The sequence below is a fragment of the Panicum virgatum genome, chromosome 6K, assembly GCF_016808335.1.
Source record: "Panicum virgatum strain AP13 chromosome 6K, P.virgatum_v5, whole genome shotgun sequence".
In the NCBI taxonomy this organism is placed as follows: domain Eukaryota; kingdom Viridiplantae; phylum Streptophyta; class Magnoliopsida; order Poales; family Poaceae; genus Panicum; species Panicum virgatum.
The window spans coordinates 33,588,951-33,593,952 of record NC_053141.1 but is presented as its reverse complement, the minus strand read 5'-3'; the positions used below and the strand labels follow the sequence as shown (position 1 = coordinate 33,593,952).

At 50.8% G+C, this 5,002-nt stretch overlaps 1 pseudogene; it reads right to left on the bottom strand.

The window, feature by feature from the left end:
* Nucleotides 1-1,552: 1,552 nt before the first annotated feature.
* Nucleotides 1,553-4,496, bottom strand: LOC120713413 (annotated as a pseudogene).
* Between the last annotated feature and the right edge of the window lie 506 nt (nucleotides 4,497-5,002).

Here is a 5,002-nt window from a genome sequence, read left to right as displayed (position 1 = left end):
AAAAATAACATAATGAAGAATACATCATGTTGCAAAGCCATTTCTACAGATCAAACATTAATATGTAAAAGGTCCAAATATCCATCACACACCATGATTAATTATACATTACCCATTACACTATATGATAAACTAAAAGGTCCAAAATTAAAATACCGATTAAGCTACAAGCTAGCTAATACACACTACTAATGAGAACTATTGACCAATGCCTCGTGAACTATCTCGTGAAGTCTAGACATAGAACGGTCATATTTTGCTATCCCGACTCATCATGTCTTGTGAAGCACTAAAATGCATTATTTTCAAAAATAAAACTAATTTCACTACACTGAATAAAGTCTTAGAATTATATTCACTATTTCTAAACCCTAATTATTTTGACACTCTTCAATTTAAGGCAAACACGTCCTCCCACGCTATATGGGATGTGATCAAGGTTCACATAATTCTTACAGGCTCACTTTTCCTAAAACCAAAGGTGAGGATTTCTTTATTGGGACCAAGCCTGTACTCCATCATGTCCTTATAACGCACTGCATCATGGATATCAATGTTGACCCCGAATGGAAGTGTCATCACCGTAGGTTTAAGGTTAACGACATATACATATTCTGAAACAATTTTTTTTTAAAAAAAATTCTTGATGGTTTCAATGTGAGCCTGAATAAATACATCATTAGAGTGCCAAAATAATCCATTAATAATACAAAATTAATAATAAGTATACATCTTTGTTCCACTCTCAATAATTATTCAATTCGACATTTCACATTCACATAAACATAGAAATTGAAATTTATGTATAGTACATGTATTAATAAAAATTGTTCCATGGTCCCTCATTCCAAAAATCGTAAATTTCTCTACCTAAAAAGCATATTAACTACCTAACTAACCATGCCTAAAAATAAGTGAAAAAAATCACTATAAATTAGCCACATTCAAACTATCCAATAAAACCTTATCTCAAATTGAAGTCCTCAGTTGTATACAACTCAAATCAATGTGTAAATCAAAAAAATCATGCTCATTCTCACTCTTTCCAAAAATCACAAATTTCTCTAACTATGAAGCATGAAACGAAGCATAAAGACCATCAAAGAAGAGAGGATGAAGTTGCTAACCTATGGCGCACTTGGATGAGTGAAATCTCCACAAAACATGAGAAAATGGACAGCACCTTCTCTCCAAAATGCCATGAAGAAGAAACAGCTAGAGCTCGATAAAAATGGTTGGCTCGGGCTCAGGAAGGAAGAAGGCACGTTAGTATCGGCTGGAGCCACCAGCCGGCACTAAAAGTACACCATCGACGCCGAGGGGCAATGGCTATGTGGCAATTTAGTACCAGCTGGTGGCTATAGTCGGTACTAAATGGCTCACCAGGCTATGGACAAATGGCCCATTTTCTAGCAGTGGTTACTTCACAACCAATAAATGTTTGAATTAATATGTTCTATGTTGGAAAGCATGATTTGAGTGTTACGGCTGCTGGTCACTTCGAGTTGAAACTGATGTCAGGAAGTCCAAAAAAGCATTGAGTATTAATTACTTAGGTAATTGATTAATCATGTTCTGTCCCCTTCTTGTGATAAAATGAAAGAGACAAAGATTGAGAATGCATGATTCACTTAAATTTGCCTCGAAGATAATTACATTACCAAATCCTCACAGTCCCACACCACATTATTTACAAAAGATTAATTATTAGCAAAATTCTAACCTGCTTTAATAATGTCCTTGCGCTCATAATTCTTAAACGAGGCGGCGGTGGATCTGATCTCCCGTTGACAAAAATGCAATAATCCTAATTTCTACATCCTCTCCAAGGGGGGAAATTATTCGTACATGCATTGGCGTCGATGCATGCGAATAATGGATAATGGATCGGAGAGGGTTCATCATCAGATCAGAACGAAGAAAAGCCTAACCCTAGTCTGCAATGCGACGAATCAGCTGCAATTTGCGCTGCTCCGTCGCCTGCTGCGATGGTGTTGCCATCCTCCTCTTGCAGGTCGACATTGACGTCGAGGTTGGCGTTCACATCCACCGCCTTGATGTCAAGGCGAATGCCGGCGGCGTTCACGTCCACCGCCTTGACGTCAACGGCGGCGGCGTTCCCGTCCACCGGCGGGGCCTGCAGCTCCTGCCGCATGTCGAACGCGTCGATGAGCGCCGCCGCCTTGATCTCGTAGTCCTTGTGGTCGATCTGGCAGTTGACGTCGAGGTGGTGGTGCTGCTGCTGCCCGATCTCCTCCGGCCCCGCCGTGGACAGGTCCACCTTCTCGGCGGCGCAGGTGTCGTCGAAGTCGAATTGCTGCATGTTGTCGAGGTTTATGTCGATGGCCGGCTTGCTGCTGGCGTCGTCGCTGGCGGTGGCTTCGTAATAGAAGTAGTCGAAGAGCTGCTGCTGCTGCTGCTGCTCGCCGCCAGGATCTTGCGGGCTGTCGCCGCCGTGATCGTGGTGGTGGACGTGGCCGGTTTGAAGGATGGCGGCGTCGGGTTCGTGGTTGGCGTAGAGCGCGTCGACGACCTCCTGCTTGGCGTTGAGGAGGAGCGGCGGCTGGTTGGAGGAGGTGACGTCGAGGTCGGCCGTCGGCGGCCATGCCGCCTTCCTGCGGTGGCGGGATGGCGGTGGCCGCGGCGGCGGCCTGGCGGCAGAGCGCGAGGTGGTGGAGCACGGCGGTGAGCTCGGCCATCTCGAGCTCGAGCTGGCGCTCGAGGGTGAGGATGAGGCGGTAGCAGCCGCCGACGGGGTCCTGCGCGCGCATGTCGGACTGGTAGATGAGCGTGCCCATGGCGTCGGCGCAGAGCTCCGGCCGGAGGCGCTTGAGCGTCTTGAGGATGTTGCTCACCCCGAAGAGGCGGTGCGCGTTGAGGAAGCGCCGCTGCTGGTCGGCGGGGAAGTAGGGCGCCAGCGGGCAGTCCAGGACTCCGGGTTGCACTTGCGCCGCTGGTACTTGCACGCGGCGCATGCCTGGTTCGTGCCGCCGCCGCCGGCGCCTGCGCCCGCGCCGGTGTTGCTGCTGCTGGGGCTGTGGTGCGAGGAGGGCGAGGTGATGGTGGAGGCGCCCCCGGTGGTGGTGGTGGTGGTGGTAATATGGAGGCGCGGGGCTTGTTGGGAGGAGGCGGCTGGGGCAGCGGGGGCAGCGGAGGTGGCGGTAATGGCGACCGGCGTGCTAGCGCACCGAGGTCGGGGGCGTCGGTGGAGGGCTGGCCCCGGCGCCGTCGTAGGAATAGGAGAGGCCCCGCGGGCTGCCCGCGGCCATTAATTAGCTCCCGCTTGCTTCGGCGATGCCTATTAAAAGACTGGGATCCATGCGTGAGCTCGCGGACGGGTGGCGTCGCCGGGGGAGGGAAGTTGGGTACTTGGGTGGATGCGGTGCAGGATGGCCTATGATCCTTGTTGGAGGGAAGAAGGGGCCGGGTGTCCCGAATGGGTCATCGTGGCTCGTCGACCTCGGACTCCGAGCATGGCGGCCTGTTGACTCTGCGCTGCGCATTGGTGATCGGATTTGGTGTGGATGAAATCCGATCCGTAACACAAGAATGATATATTCCAAGGCCATGGAGAAACATAGCAGAACATACAATTGGAGTGGGGGAGCGACTCACCTACGGCCGGCCGTAATTTGAGGTTTGGTACGGCCGTTCCATTTATGGAAAAAAAATGAATTCGGCTACTACTCATTTTTTTTCCTATTTTGACAGATCCATGATCCAAAAAGAAAAAGGAAGGAGAAAAGATACACAAAAACAGAATCCGAATAGGCAAAAATAAAACTACATCATCAGGCAAAACGGTGATTTCGTTAGGCAAAAATGCTTGTGTCAATAGGCAAAAAAACTAGTATCATTAGACAAGAATGTATAGTATTTACACAAAATAGAATATCGAATAGGCAAAAATAAAACTACTTCATCAGGCAAAAATAGTGAATTCGTTAGGCAAAAATGTTAGTATCAATAGGCAAAAATACTAGTATCTTAGGCAAAAATGTAATAGTATTTTTGCCTAATGAAATAGTTTTTTTGCCAGACGAAGACCAACATTTTTGCCTAATGAAAACTATAAATTTTCCTAATAGGTGATGGAGGGGAGGGGGAGAGGAGGCTCGTCGAGGCCGACGAGGTAGCGCGCGCCCAGGAGGAGCGCGGCGGCGGCGGCGGCCAGATCCGGCCGCCATGGCTTGCACCGCCACCACCAAGGACCGCGGTGGCCCGGATCCGGTCGCCCTGAAGCCGATGGCCGCCATGGCCGGTGAGGAAGGCGGTGGTGGCCCGGATCCGGCCGCCCCGAGGCCGCTGGCGGCCATGGCTGGGGAGGAAAGCATGGCGGCGCCCCGGATCTGACCGCCCCGGGCCGGTGGCCGCCGTGGCAGCGCCGCCTCACCGTGGTGGCCCGGATCCGGCCGCCCCGGGCCGGTGGCCGCCATGGCCGGGGAGGAAGGCGGCGGCGGCTCGGATCCGGCCACCCCGAGGCTCATCGACGCCATGGCTGACGATGAAGTTGGGAGGGCGGCAGAGGAAGAGGAGAGAGGGAAGGGCAAGCGCGCAGCATGGAGAAAGAGGCAGGGAGCTTGCCGTGGCCGGCGAGGGAGCGCAGGGAGGACGTTGGAGGAAGAAGAGAGGGGAGGGCGAGCACACGGCGTGGAGAGAGAGAGGAGAGAACGAGCAGCTGAGACATAGCGGGAGTGGAAGAGCGAGAGGGAGATAAATGCGAGAGCGGGAGAGGGGGCCGGCCGTGCGAATTGATCCCGTACGGCCGGCCGGTTTTAAGTCATTACCATTGGAGTGTATAGCCCGCACAAAATAAAATTCTTCTATGGTGTGTCTACGAGAGTGAACACACATGATTTTCTAGTGTTGGGATATCAAGCCCAAGCTATGTTTTCTGCTGCAACTTCTCCTCTTCGACTTTGTGCCATGCTACTAAAAAGCGCATATATAACACTCATTATTTAATCTGCATGCATGATATAATGCAAACTGAGTGTAGCTT